The sequence below is a fragment of the Artemia franciscana genome, chromosome 15 (assembly GCF_032884065.1).
Source record: "Artemia franciscana chromosome 15, ASM3288406v1, whole genome shotgun sequence".
Classification (NCBI taxonomy): Eukaryota; Metazoa; Arthropoda; class Branchiopoda; order Anostraca; family Artemiidae; genus Artemia; species Artemia franciscana.
This window is the reverse complement of record NC_088877.1, coordinates 14,034,485-14,050,489: the sequence shown is the minus strand read 5'-3', so window position 1 is coordinate 14,050,489 and position 16,005 is coordinate 14,034,485. Positions and strand designations below refer to the sequence as shown.

General features: G+C 37.3%; 1 protein-coding gene across 8 annotated transcripts in view; it reads right to left on the bottom strand.

The window, feature by feature from the left end:
* Positions 1-16,005, bottom strand: part of LOC136036083 (RYamide receptor-like) — a 151,490-nt gene that overhangs the window by 47,574 nt on the left and 87,911 nt on the right. The gene's annotated exons all lie outside the window — the stretch shown is intronic.

Here is a 16,005-nt window from a genome sequence, read left to right as displayed (position 1 = left end):
CTGCTCTTTATTGTTTTTCTTCGTGCATTACCCTCCACTTTGGATTGCCCCTTTAACTTGGTTACAGTTGACTACAGTGCTTTCCTACATTCATACAAGTCACATCCCTCCGCTTGGTACTGTCGGCAAGCCGAACCTTTGGCCCTGACACGCTTGTTTTCAAGTCTCTCTCTTTTTTTTTTTTTTTTTTTTTTTTTTTTTTAACGTTTGATATTTCAATAGCATAATTTGCTGTTTCCTCGTTTCAAATTTATTCTGCATATTTTATATTTTTAGTTAAAAACGTATTTGATTCTATGTATCTACATATATATCTATAATCCAGAGATTCGGATGCCAGAGCACCGTTTTCTTTTTTTCCAGACGCTTCTGATTAGCCTTCACATCCCAATAGCTTTAACAATCTCAAAGTTTTAGACCGGAACACCGGGACAAAAATCACGACCGGGACACAGGGAATGTAAATGACGACCGGGACACTACAAGAGAAATTACAGACTAGGACACCGGGACACAAATAACGACCGGGACACAGGGAATACAAATGACGACCGGGACACAGGGACACAACTACAACGGGGACGCCGGGGGGCACGGGGGATATATAAATGACGACCGGGACATAGGGAATATTTGATTAGCAATCACCATCAACAAAGCTCAAGGGCAATCATTAGAATAATGAGGTATAGATCTGAATACGGATAAAAAAAAAAGAAAAAACCTAAAAAGAAAAAAAACTTAAAAAAGGAAAAAAAGAAAAAAGTTAAAAAACTAAAAAGAAAAAAAGCTAATAAAACTAAAAAAGCTGCAAAACTAAAAAAAAAGAAAGAAAAACTATAAAAGAAAACTAAAAAAGAAACTATATCTATATATATATATATCTATATTTATATAAAAATAAGTTGTCTGTCTGTGTGTCTGTCTGTCTGTCAGGTGACGTCATTTTTCTGTGTCGACTGACGTCATGAAGTTAGTTGTCGTCATATTTGCTATGACGGTGACGTCATTAAAGATATTTAAGACATATATGTTCACGTAGAAATCTATTAATGTTAAAGTTTAAAATGACTGATGAAATTACAATGGCAAAAGCCGATGAAGATGCTCAAAGAGTCTATGCCAAAAAACTTGCTGCTGATAGAGAAAGTCAGAAAAGAAAGCGTGCCGAGGATTCAAAAGAACAGCAAGGAAATGAATGCTTGCCTGAAAAATTCTAATTTATGGTCACACGTAAAAATATTAAAATTAACTACAAATATGCGTGTCCGATTGCAAAATGATGACTCTGGTCAAACATTTTCAGATCAATTGCTGGCAATTGGAAACAGAAAGCTCCCAGTAGACTCAATTTCAGGACGTATACAACTACCTGCTGATTTCTGTAATTTAGTGACGTCCAAAAATGAATTGATTGAAAAAGTATTTCCGAATATTCTAAAAAATTATAAAAATAATAAATGGCTAAGTGAAAGAGCGATTCTCGCACCCAAAAATATAGACGTCCACGAAATCAACAATATTGTTTTGACCAAGATTCGAGACCAGGCAGTCCTTCACAAGTCAGTCGACACAGTTTTGGAACCAAATGAAGCGGTTAATTATCCATCTGAATTTTTAAATTCCATAGATCTTTCAGGGTTTCCACCACACGTGCTACAACTAAAAATAGGCGTACCAATAATACTTTTAAAAAATATCAACCCACCAAAGCTTTGCAATGGCACGCGACTTGCCGTAAAAAAAAACAATGGAAAACCTAATAGAGGCCACAATCTTGACAGGGCCTTTTGAGGGTGAGGCTGTTCTTATTCCTCGCAATCCCATGATTCCAACGGATCTGCCTTTTCAATTTAAAAGATTGCAATTCCCAATTCGATTAGCATTTGCAATCACCATTAACAAAGCTCAAGGTCAATCATTAGAAAAATGTGGTATAGATCTTAATACTGATTGTTTTTCCCATGGACAATTGTACGTTGCATGTTCAAGGGTCGGTAAACCTGACAATCTATTTATATGCAGCGACAATTGGACAGCGAAGAATGTTGTATATTCGCCAGTTTTACGCAGTTAATTTGTATTGTATCTATCTATCTATCTATCTATATAAAAACGAGTTGTGTGTATGCATGTTTGTTTGTTTGTAAAAATAGCGTTTGCATATGACGTCATTATTAGTACATACGGCTTTGTATATGCACAGACAATGGGAAAGCCATGAATGTTGTATATTCGCAAGACTCTGGTCAAACATTTTCAGATCAATTGCTGGCAATTGGAAACGGAAAGCTCCCAGTAGACTCAATTTCAGGACGTATACAACTACCTGCTGATTTCTGTAATTTAGTTACGTCCAAAAATGAATTGATTGAAAAAGTATTTCCGAATATTCTAAAAAATTATAAAAATAATAAATGGCTAAGTGAAAGAGCGATTCTCGCACCCAAAAATATAGACGCCCACGAAATCAACAATATTGTTTTGACCAAGATTCGAGACCAGGCAGTCCTTCACAAGTCAGTCGACACAGTTTTGGAACCAAATGAAGCGGTTAATTGTCCATCTGAATTTTTAAATTCCATAGATCCTTCAGGGTTTCCACCACACGTGCTAAAACTAAAAATAGGCGTACCAATAATACTTTTAAGAAATATCAACCCACCAAAGCTTTGCAATGGCATGCGACTTGCCGTAAAAAAAAACAATGGAAAACCTAATAGAGGCCACAATCTTGACAGGGCCTTTTGAGGGTGAGGCTGTTCTTATTCCTCGCATTCCCATGATTCCAACGGATCTGCTTTTTCAATTTAAAAGATTGTAATTCCCAATTCGATTAGCATTTGCAATCACCATTAACAAAGCTCAAGGTCAATCATTAGAAAAATGTGGTATAGATCTTAATACTGATTGTTTTTCCCATTGACAATTGTACGTTCCATGTTCGAGGGTCGGTAAACCTGACAATCTATTTATATGCAGCGACAATTGGACAGCGAAGAATGTTGTATATTCGCAAGTTTTACGCAGTTAATTTGTATTGTATCTATCTATCTATCTATCTATATAAAAACGACTTATGTGTATGCATGTTTGTTTGTTTGTAAAAAGATCGTTTGCATATGACGTCATTATTAGTACATACGGCTTTGTATATGCACAGACAATGGGAAAGACAAGAATGTTGTATATTCGCAATTTTTACGTAGTTTGAAACACATATATAAATCTATCTATATTCACAGGTGGGACACAGGGACACAACTACAATGGCGCGTAACTATTATGGCGCGTAACGACTTACGCCCGTGGGGGCGCTTGGGGGGGGCGTTAAGCGCCTCCCCAACTAGGTGTTGGGGTGGCGCGTGACGTCATGTCATCATGTCGTCATGTTGTCATAAAGTTAGTTGTTGTCATGTTTGTTATGATGATGAAGTCATTAAAAGTATTTAAGAAAATCGTTCAAAGACAAATTTTTAATTGTAAGAAGATCGTGGACGGAAAAATATTTAATCGTAAAATGACTGAAGAACCTACAAGGGCAACAGACACACAACTTTCGAGTTACGTCACGTCATCATGTCGTCATGTCGTAATGAAGTTAGTTGTCGTCATGTTCGTTATGACGATGAGGTTATTAAAAGTATTTAAGAAAATCGTTCTTAGACAAATTCTTAATTGTAAGAAGATCGTGGACGGAAAAATGTTTAATTGTAAAATGATTGAAGAGCCTACAATGGCAACAGACACACAACTTATTTATGTATATATATATAGAAAATTGAAAATTACCTGAATATCTTAGAATTAATTTTGTTTTTTGTTAGGTTCCTGGTATTCAACGCGTGACTTCAACTCGTCGCGAATTGGTGAAAATTATAAGATGTCTACTTGGAATAATTATGTTGAAAGTGCTCAAAGAGCTGCTCGAAGAGTCTATGCCAAAAAACTTGCGGCTGATAGAGAGAGTAAGAGAAGAAAGCGTGCCGAGGAATCTCAAGAACAGCAAGAAAACAGGCTTGCGGCTGATAGAGAGGGTAAGAACAGAAAGCATGCCGAGGAATCACAAGAGCAACGTGAAAACAGGCTTGCGGCTTCAAGAGATAATGCCAGATTAGGAATGTTCAATTTCCGTCAACGAAGGCGTGTCGAGGAACTACCAGAGCAACGCGAAACCAGACTTGCTGCTAAAAGAGAAAGTGAAAAAAGAAGGCGTGCCGAGGAATCACAAGAGCAACGTGAAAACAGGCTTGCGGCTTCAAAAGATAATGCCAAAAGAAAGCGTGCCGAGGAATCAGAGCAACCTGAAAATTATCGCCTGGCATTCAGGTACAGCCCAGTCGATAAAATTTGTCCCTATTGCAAGGCCTTAAAATTCAATGGTGAAACAATGGGAATGTGTTGCGCCTCAGGAAAAGTTAAACTTCCTCTATTGGCTGCACCACCAGAGCCATTGAAGACTTTCCTTACTGGAACTACGTCAGAATCTAAGCGTTTTTGTCACAAATCAGAAAATATAACTCATGTTTCCAAATGACGTCGTTTGGAGCCCAAATCGAAAATCCAGATCAATTTATGTCTACTTTCAAAGTAAAAGGGCAAATTTATCATAGAGCAGGGTCCCTTCTACCATTCTCAGGCGAGAATCATAAATTTTTACAATTGTATTTCATCAGTGATAGAAATTCTGAATTGAATGCACGTTGCGAATTTTCTCCCAACGTTGAAAGGACAATCGTTTCCCAATTGCAACATCTTTTCCACGAAAATAATAATTTAGTGCGTCTGTTCAAAACAGCCATCGATTTGATGCCTAGTGATACGCATAAAATTGTTATTTCCGCTGACAAAACGCATCCTGGCCAACATGTGCGTAGATACAATGCTCCAACTATCGACGAAGTGGCAATCGTTATGGTCGGTGATTAGTTTTTACCTCGCGATATTATTCTTCATAAGCGAAACGCTCAGTTGTTAAGAATTGCTGAAACTCATCGATGCTACGATGCCCTACAATATCCTATCATTTTTTGGGATGGAACCGACGGCTATCACTTTAATATTAAATTGATGAATCCAGCCACTAACAAAGAAATGAATAAGAAATGCAGTGCAATGCATTATTATTCCTATAGACTAATGATTCGGCAGGATGAAGAAAATTATATTTTAAAATGCCGTGAATTGTTTCACCAATTCGTCGTTGATATGTATGCTAAAATTGAATGAGAACGTTTGCTATATATCCGCCTGAATCAGACCAAGCTCCGCTCTGAACAATACATTCATTTGCGAGATGCAGTTATAAATGACGGTAATATCACAAACGTTGGAAGATTAACAATTTTACCTTCGTCATATGCTGGCAGTCCCCGTCATATGCATGAATATGCTCAAGATGCTATTGCGTATGTTCGTCTCTATGGTCGTCCAGATTTATTTATTACATTTACATGTAATCAATCTTGGGACGAGATACTGCAGCTATTACTTCAAGGCCAATCGGCGGTTCATAGAAATGACATTACGGCCCGTGTCTTCCGGCAAAAGTTGAAATCACTGATAAACTACATAGTAAAACTTGAAGTGTTAGGGTCAGTGCGATGCTGGATGTACGCAGTGGAATGGCAAAAACGTGGTTTGCCACACGCACATATACTAATCTGGCTACATAAAAAAATTACTTCGAACGAAATTGATGATGTGATTTCCGCTGAAATACCTGATGAAAATGTCGATAAGGGGTTACATGATATTATTGTAAAAAATATGATACATGGACCTTGCGATGCACTGAACGAAAATTCACCATGCATGGCCAAAGGAAGGTGCACAAAGCAATATCCTCGACTTTTAGTATAAAACACAATTACTGGCAATGATGGTTACCCACAATATAGAAGAAGATCTACTGAAGATGGCGGTAAAACAGCAATAATAAAGAAGCGTAACGGTACCACCATCGAAGTAGATAACCAGTGGGTTGTTCCATATTCCCCATTATTATCAAAAACTTTAAACTTTGAATACTGTAACTCCATAAAGGCAATCAAATACATATATAAATACGTCAACAAAGGCAGTGACATGGCAGTTTTTGGCTTGCAGCCCGAAATCAAAGATATCGACGAAATCGTACAATATCAGGCTGGAAGATACATAAGCAGTAATGAAGCTGTTTGGCGAATTCTTTCATTTCCGATACATGAACGTAGTCCAGCTGTTGTTCACTTAGCGGTACGTTTACAGAATGGTAAACGTGTTTATTTCTCGGAAACCAACGCGCAACAAAGAGCCCTGAATCCACCGGATACAAAGTTAACCGCTTTCTTTTCGCTTTACAAAAATGATTCTTTTGCAAAAAAACTGCTGTATACTGAAGTGCCTTCGTATTACACGTGGAATACTAAAAATAAAGTATTTGAACGTCGAAAACAGGGTAAGTCAGTCGACGGCCAACCTACCATCTTCAAAGATACCACGATAGGAAGACTCTACACCATTCACCCCAATCAACATGAATGCTTCTTTCTACGCCTGCTTTTGGTGAATGTGCCCGGTCCGACATCCTTTGAGTATTTGAGGACTGTAAACGGTACTATAAATGACACATACCGTAGTGCATACCAAGCTCTGAATTTATTGGAGAATGACCAACACTGGGATAACTGCATCAATGACGCTTGCGAAACGCCAACCCCAAGTCAAATTCGTGCATTGTTTGGCATCATTTTAACAACTTGCTCTCCATCAGCTCCTACAGAGTTATGGGAAAAATATAAGTCAAAAATGTCCGAAGATATACTCCATCGAAAACAGTTAGAGACGTCAGATATGACTTTTGATTTTACATCAGAAATTTATACCTACACTTTAGTTATTATAGAAGATTTGTGCGTACGTATGGCAAACAAACCTCTTCAGGATTTGGGAATGCCTTCACCTAACCGTATCGCTGCTGTTTCGACATGTGTAGAATTGGATCGTGAACAAAGTTACAGTACGAGTGATCTATTGTTGTATGTACAAAATAACATTTCCATGTTAACGTCGGAACAAAAAGACATTTATGATACGATAATGCATTGTGTCGATAACAACGTTGGAGAAATTTTCTTTTTGGATGTGCCAGGAGGTACTGGTAAAACGTTTGTGATAAAACTGATTCTGGCATCAATTCGATCAAAAAATGATATAGCGTTGGCAATTGCGTTGTCCGGAATAGCGGCAACATTGCTGCCTGGTGGAAGAACTGCTCATTCCGCTTTGAAATTGCCTCTGAACTTGCATTCTACAGAAACTCCCACGTGCAATATTTCCAAATCATCTGGGATGGGTAAAGTATTGCAGCAATGCAAACTTATTATTTGGGATGAGTGCACAATGGCACACAAAAAATCGCTCAAGGCTCTGGATCAATGCTTGAAAGATTTGCGAGGGAAGTCGAAACCCTTTGGCAGCACATTAATATTGCTTGCGGGAGATTTCAGGCAAACATTACCTGTAATACCTAGATCAACTCCTGCAGACGAAATGAATGCTTGCCTGAAAAATTCTAATTTATGGGCACATGTAAAAACATTAAAATTAACTACAAATATGCGTGTCCGATTGCAAAACGATGACTCTGTTCAAACATTTTCAGATCAATTGCTGGCAATTGGAAACGGAAAGCTCCCAGTAGACTCAATTTCAGGACGTATACAACTACCTAATGATTTCTGTGATTTAGTGACGTCCAAAAATGAATTGATTGAAAAAGTATTTCCGAATATTCTAAAAAATTATAAAAATAATAAATGGCTAAGTGAAAGAGCGATTCTCGCACCCAAAAATATAGACGTCCACAAAATCAACAATATTGTTTTGACAAAGATTCGAGACCAGAAAGTCCTTTACAAGTCAGTCGACACAGTTTTGGAACCAAATGAAGCGGTTAATTATCCATCTGAATTTTTAAATTCTGTGGATCTTTCAGGGTTTCCACCACACGTGCTACAACTAAAAATAGGCGTACCAATAATACTTTTAAGAAATATCAACCCACCAAAGCTTTGCAATGGCACGCGACTTGCCGTAAAAAAACAATGGAAAACCTAATAGAGGCCACAATCTTGACAGGGCCTTTTGAGGGTGAGGCTGTTCTTATTCCTCGCATTCCCATGATTCCAACGGATCTGTCTTTTCAATTTAAAAGATTGCAATTCCGAATTCGATTAGCATTTGCAATCACCATTAACAAAGCTCAAGGTCAATCATTAGAAAAATGTGGTATAGATCTCAATACTGATTGTTTTTCCCATGGACAATTGTACGTTGAATGTTTGAGGGTCGGTAAACCTGACAATTTATTTATATGCAGCGACAATTGGACAGCGAAGAATGTTGTATATTCGCAAGTTTTACGCAGTTAATCTGTATTGTATCTATCTATCTATCTATCTATATAAAAACGAGTTGTGAGTATGCATGTTTGATTGTTTGTAAAAAGAGCGTTTGCATATGACGTCATTATTAGTACATACGGCTTTGTATATGGACAGCCAATAATGTTGTATATTCGCAATTTTTACGTAGTTTGAAACACATATATAAATCTATCTATATTCACAGGTGGGACACAGGGACACAACTACAATGGCGCGTAACTAATATGGCGCGTAACGAATTACGCGCGCGGGGGGGCTTGGGGGGCGCGAAGCGCCCCACCAACTAGGTGTTGCGGTGGCGCGAAGCGCCATCCCAACAGCTAGTATATATATATAAAAATAAGTTGTATGTATGTATGTTTGTTTGTTTGTGGGTTTGCATATGACGTCATTATAAGTATATAAGGCTTTGGATATGACGTCATTATAAGATAACAGGGAATGTTCGATTAGAAATCACCATCAACAAAGTTCAAGGGCAATCATTAGGATAATGAGGTATAGATCTGAATACGGATTGTTTTTCCCATGGACTATTATATGTTGCATGTTCAAGAATCGGTAAACCTGACAATCTATTTATATGCACAGACAATGGGATAGCGAAGAATGTTGTATATTCGCAAGTTTTACATAGTTAAAAACATATATATATCTATCTATATTCATAGGTGGGACAAAGGGACATAACTACAATGGCGCGTAACTAATACGGCCCGTAACGACTTACGCGCACGGGGGGGATTGGGGGGGGGGCGAAGCGCCACCCCAACAGCTAGTAATAGAATAGAGGTTACCCTGTGTGTGTGTGTGTGTGTGTGTGTGTGTGTGTGTGTGTGTGTGTGTGTGTGTGTGTGTGTGTGTGTGTGTGTGTGTGTGTGTGTGTGTGTGTGTGTGTGTGTGTGTGTGTGTGTGTGTGTGTGTGTGTGTGTGTGTGTGTGTGTGTGTGTGTGTGTGTGTGTGTGTGTGTGTGTGTGTGTGTGTGTGTGTGTGTGTGTGTGTGTGTGTGTGTGTGTGTGTGTGTGTGTGTGTGTGTGTGTGTGTGTGTGTGTGTGTGTGTGTGTGTGTGTGTGTGTGTGTGTGTGTGTGTGTGTGTGTGTGTGTGTGTGTGTGTGTGTGTGTGTGTGTGTGTGTGTGTGTGTGTGTGTGTGTGTGTGTGTGTGTGTGTGTGTGTGTGTGTGTGTGTGTGTGTGTGTGTGTGTGTGTGTGTGTGTGTGTGTGTGTGTGTGTGTGTGTGTGTGTGTGTGTGTGTGTGTGTGTGTGTGTGTGTGTGTGTGTGTGTGTGTGTGTGTGTGTGTGTGTGTGTGTGTGTGTGTGTGTGTGTGTGTGTGTGTGTGTGTGTGTGTGTGTGTGTGTGTGTGTGTGTGTGTGTGTGTGTGTGTGTGTGTAATTTTTGCCTTTGATTTTTTGAGTCTATATATCAATGTCTATAATGTCTACCTATCAACAAGTGGAAATGACATCATTTTTATACAATCGTGAAAATGGCTTATGCCAACTTTGCCTCTCGCTTAAAATATTTGTTTTAGCTTTATTTCCAATGAGCAATGGCTTGATAACAACTTGATTTTAATTCAAAAATTCTACCTTAGTTCTGCCCTTATGAATGATGGATAATAGACTATCTTTCAACAAGTGACGATTACTTCATTTTTATACAACCCTGAAAAAGGCTCATGTCATCTTTGCCTCTCGCTCAAAATATCTGTCTTGTCTATATCTCCAATTAGCCATGACTTTATGGCAACTTGATTTTAATCGGCATCTTTGGCCTCTCTGAAACAAAATGCTGCATTTATTCCAAAGGGGAAAATGCCGTGATTTAAATATAAACTTTTGATAAGTTGTTCAGCTTTTTTTTCTGTGTAAAATAGTTTGAGGTAACATCTGCTGCAATTTATTTTAGGTCAACTGGCCTGTACTTAAAAAATTGCTTCTGAAAAATCTCATCATAAACAAAATCAACATAAAGATATTAAGTCCAGAAAATAGCTTGGAGGAAAAATTTGATTAAGGAAAACAACAGCAAAATAGCTTAAGAAGTGGATTCTAACAGGGGAACCAAGGAATATCTTACAGAATTAATCATAGATCGCTCTCCAAGTGGAAAACATAATATGAAGTGTTTACGCTGGGAAGAAAAAAAAGTACTGGGCAAGTTATGATTGCGTATCCTAGAATACGCACAGAAGATCTATTAATAGAAGAATACAAGAAAAAACAAGGTTATAAGTGAGATTTTTGTATTTAGGAAGAGGAAAATAACAAGAGGGGGAAAGGAAATAGTTTCTCAAAAGTGGTGAGATGTTTCTTTTCAACTGAAGTCAGTTACGCAAATATAGAATACGTGAGAATTTTTCCTCTTAACACCTTAAAATAAAACACGATTTTTCTAAAGTTTTTTTTCAAAATTTGTAAAACGAGGTGGCACAGAAGGCGACTACTCACGTATTGATAGTTGAAAGGGTTTCTTTTTGAGTGGAATGCTTAGCATAAGAACATTGAGAAATGTAACGAATTCACTTAACGAAAACTAAGAGGGGGGTGTTTTTAATGAAATTTTTTAATGAAAGTACCAAATGAAGTAATTTTTATATGAAAACAATGAAAAAAGAATTTTCAAGGTCTAGGAGGGGGGAAATAGGGGAGCCAATTTTCCCTGCCCATTCCCCTTCCCTCACAATTGGTGCCACCGGAGGGAAGAAAGAAACCGCGGGAATTAATCTAAAACATGGATCCTAAACGGCGCTAAACATTGTTTAGCTGTACGAATAATCGAAAAAAGTTAAAAAAAATTATACGCAAGTGACGCAAGAAAATGTTAAAATTGATAAAAAAATTTGCTGAATGCACTGATTTCGTAAATTATTTTCCCAGAGTTGTTTTTAATATGTTTGGATACTACAACGTTTTACTATTACAACTAGTCTAGAATAATAGTTACTATTCCCGAATCAGCAACAACTGATAGTTTTTTCTCACCAGCCAGTTTTTATTGAAACCTGTTTTAAATTTTTGGTTACTATGGGCTGTTGTTTGTTTTTTACTAGGTTCAAGCTATTGCTGCGACCATGATAGTAATATTTCCTGATAAAGTTTTATGTTTTCTCTGCCATTGTTATGATTCTCTGCCATAGAAAGCCTACCAAAAATTGATCTTTTCTTATTTTGATTCGGCTTTTGTATATTAGAAAGACATACCAGTGGCGTACCAAACTGTTTTACTGGCATAAACTATTTTGCATGTAAGTTATTCCGTGGTTATAACTATATTAATTGGACCAAGTCAAGAATAAAATATTGTTTTTCTAAAGAATGCAAAGATTTGAAGCAAAATATATAGCTTAATTTTCATTCATAACGTATTTTTTCTATTTTTTAAACTGAAGGAGATGGATGCTGCTCCAATTTTGTTAGAATATTTCGGAAATGTTTATGTTCTGGTACAATTTTTTGATTTGTATATTGTGACTGCAATCCATTGGTAAAGCAAACACGCTTTTCAAGTTCAAACATATTCCTCCTCCGGCTTCCTAGATGGCACTGAAATAAAAAATAATTGCTCGATTTGGTTTAATAGATGTGCCTTCTTGGATTCGGTCTTCCAGTGATGATTTATGTAAAAAGACTATCAACTTTATTCTCGTTTGCGACCATCTGCAGCCTTTTTTCCATATTGGTACTGGTTAATTATTCCATGTTGTCTTTTGTTCGTTTGATTTTTTTTCTTCGCTGTTTGTCGTTTTTGTTTTTGTTTATTTATAATACTCCGTACCTTGTGTTCTTTATACTTTTACGGGTAATAAAGTTCATTCACTGATTCATTCGTGCATATCACACTGCCAGCCTATGGTTCTGCTCTTTCACACAAAAAAAACAAGTTTTATTTTAGCTGAAAGCAAGGAGGAACATTAAAACTTAAAACGAACAGAAACTATTATGTATACGGGGGGTCACCCCTCGTCAATACCTCGCTCCTTATGCTAAAGTTCGAATTATGTCCCATTTTTGTGAGAATGCCTCCTGAATCACAAAGGCCGTTTAATTAGAATTACATATAAAAAAAAATTTTTCTTAACAAAAGTAAAGAACGAAAATATATCTTCTTTTGAGTAAAAAAAATAATTGATATTATCAACTAAAAGCTAAAGAAACAACTTAATAAAAATGAATTCAATATCGAACTTATAAGCTACCAAAAATAAAACTAATATTCAAGTCAAACTCAAAACCAGCAGAATTTGCTAAATAATTGATCGATGAAGTTGTCTGTCTTCTGTTAAAACAACAGAAACAGTTAAAACAGTGTAAGAGATAAAAAAGTTAAAATAAACGGATATTAGACTCAATAAAAAAAACCAATAACGAACTTAGAATATACACAAAATAAAATTGATATTCTAATCAAACTCAAAACGAACAGAAATTACTAGATATATGAGGTGAAAAAATTTCCCCCTTGCACTTAAATCATAGCGCGATTGTTGTACGCAAAACAACATATATTTAAAGTAATTTGTCCTTTATTATTATAACATTGAAAAATAAGTAAGTTTCATTTACTATTGAGCCGCCTCGCTCCTTACTTACAATTACCACGAACTGTTTAATAATCCTTTTTGTTACTCTGATGTTTCTTCATTTCTTTTTTTTTACAGCATGTTTGTGAAATTTGTGTTAATCTCAAAATTCTTTAAAATTATTTTTTGTTTAAAAAGTATTGTATTCAAGAGTTATGCTAGTTTAGAAGAAGTTACTGTAAAGGCACTGTAATTTCTTATAGATGCAGGCCTAATATCAACTTACTTTATAGGAAAAAACTAAAATATTACAAATGGACCATAAAGGTAATACTTGCTGCCAGATTCAGACTTATAAGGTGTTCTAGTGCTTAGAATAATTGTTAATATATCGATTTTGTCGTTCTTAAGTAGTTTTTTCTACCAAATTCTAATCAAACTGATCTTTGGTTTCAAAGACGAAAAGTACAGGTACAAGTTCTCACTTTTGGAGGGTGCCGGGGCTTGTCATATCAAGTTTAGCCTGATTCCAGCATATTAAAAGTAAATATTCATAAATGCTGAAAATTTTCTCAGTAATTTAGATGGGCGTAGACCTTTAGAGACAAATTGGAGGCAACCCAGTCAATAAGTCCCCGCTCCCAGAACGTTACACCTGTTATTCGAAGTGCCTGTTTTTACTACTTGATTGAATCTAATGAAGTATCAAGGATTGCATGGGATTAAATCAGCTTTAGATGCGTCATAGAAAGGAAAACCACAAAGTAAAAATAAAGAATCGGCGGAAAAATTACGTCGTTTCCATCTAAGATGCTTAGAGAGTAACCGGAAATTACTTTCTCTGAAGTGAGCTTCCTCTGATGAAAGGATAAAGATGGTGTACTTTTATTTATTTATTTAAAAGATAGGAATGTTGTCTTTTACTGACGGGAGTTTCGGCAGGATATACAGTTAGATTGTATTTCCTATGCGTTCCGAAAAAACAACCTTTATCACTTTATTCAAAGAAATTGCTTTAGCGCTTTGTAAGCAGAGAATCTTCGATGTAATATTATTTTGATTATTCTCCAGCAACTTAGTAAGGAGGGGATGGTTGTAAGAACTTCGAATGGGGCTAATTCAATTTAAAAACGGAAGTTTGGTGCCCTTTTAAAGAGAAAAAATTATGGAGGGGCATCCAGGCTTCTTCCGTGCTCTTTTGTTCTACCCTGCTCCCCACAACTTCCAATCAAAATTCTGAGATTGTCGTTTATTCAAAACAACCAAAAATCTAATAAGCATCGGGATGACATGAACCCCTCAGCTCCATGGGCAAGCGGCCTTGTGAATGCAAATTACCGCTTGTTCACATATAGGTAATGTAAATGAAAAAGAGGGGCTTGTGAGACATTGGGTGAGCAATTGACATGACACTCTCAGGCATAGTTCCGTGGGGCAAGAGGATTAAACATTTTGTTGCGGGTGGCGTGGCGTGGGGTAGAGGGTGGTCTTAAAGCCGTACTTAGGCCTGTAAGTTCTTTGACCAAATTAAACTTAGTATACAAAAGAATGTTACAGAGCACGGGTGGCTTCTTGGCCCAAAATGGACCAAAGAACTATTTCCTTATCAGCTTGAAACTCACATCTTTAAGTCCATGACTCCAGTGTAAAAGAAAAAAATTAGGAAAAAATTATTGGTTAGCTTTCAAAACGGTACCAAACTAAGGGCCAAAAGCTTGTTTCCCCCACCTACATTTTATGGAAGAGTTGGTCGCAGAAACTTGGGTGGGCGCTCATCCGATTGGAGATTGTAAGTTTTTGTGCCCTTTATTCGGAGCCAAAAGTAATTCGGAGGCAAACATTCTCCCTCCTCCAGCCTCTTTCCTTAAATATTAAGTTTATGTTCAATTAGTACTTTCCAGTCATCTTGATTATTATAGTGATTTGTTTTCGCAGTTTTGAAAAACAAAAGCCCAAAGTTAAGATACATATTTATGGCACTTGGTATTAACCAAGTGACATATAGCAATCGCAAATTCTGTCGGTCTGTCTGTCGGTCGGTCCCGGTTTTGCTACTTTAGGCACTTCCAGGTAAGCTAGGACGATGAAATTTGGCAAGTGTATCAGGGACCGGACCAGATTAAATTAGAAATAGTCGTTTTCCCGATTTGACCATCTGGGGGGGAGTGGGGGCCGGTTAATTCGGAAAATATAGAAAAAATGAAGTATTTTTAACTTATGAGCGGGTGACGGGATCTTAATGAAATTTGATGTTTGGAATGATATTGTGTCTCAGAGCTCTTATTTTAAATCCCTACCGGATCTGATGACATTAGGGGAGTTGGAGGGGGGAAACTTAAAATCTTGGAAAACACTTAGAGTGGAGGGATCGGGATGAAACTTGGTGGAAAAAATAAGCACAAGTCCTAGATACATGATTGACATAACCGGAACGGATCCGCTTTCTTTGGGGTAGTTGGAGGAGTGTTTAATTCTGGAAAATTAGAAAAAATGAGGTATTTTTAACTTACGAACGGGTGATCGGATCTCAATAAAATTTTGATATTTAGAAGGATACCGTGTCTCGAAGCTCTTATTTTAAATCCTGACCGGATCTGGTGACTTTGGGGGAAGTTTGGGGTGGGGGAACCTAAAATCATGGAAAACGCTTAGATTGGAGGGATCGGGATGAAACATGGTGGGGAAAATAAGCAGAAGTCTTACATACGTGATTTACATAATTGGAACGGATCCGTTCTATTGGGGGGGGGGGGGTAATTCTGAAAAATAATAAAAAATGACGTATTTTTAACTTATGAAGGAGTGATCGGCTCTTCATGAAACTTCATATTGAGAAGGACCTCGTAACTCAGATCTCTTATTTTAAATCTCAACCGGATCAAGCGTAATTGGGAGGGGGCAGTTGGGGGGGGGACCGGATATCTTAGAAAATACTTAAAGCGGTGAGATCAGGATGAAACTGGATGGGAAGAATTGAAACCTGTCTAAAATACGCGACTGACATAACCGGACCGGATCTGCAATTGGGGGGGGGGGAAATTTTGAAAATTGAGGTA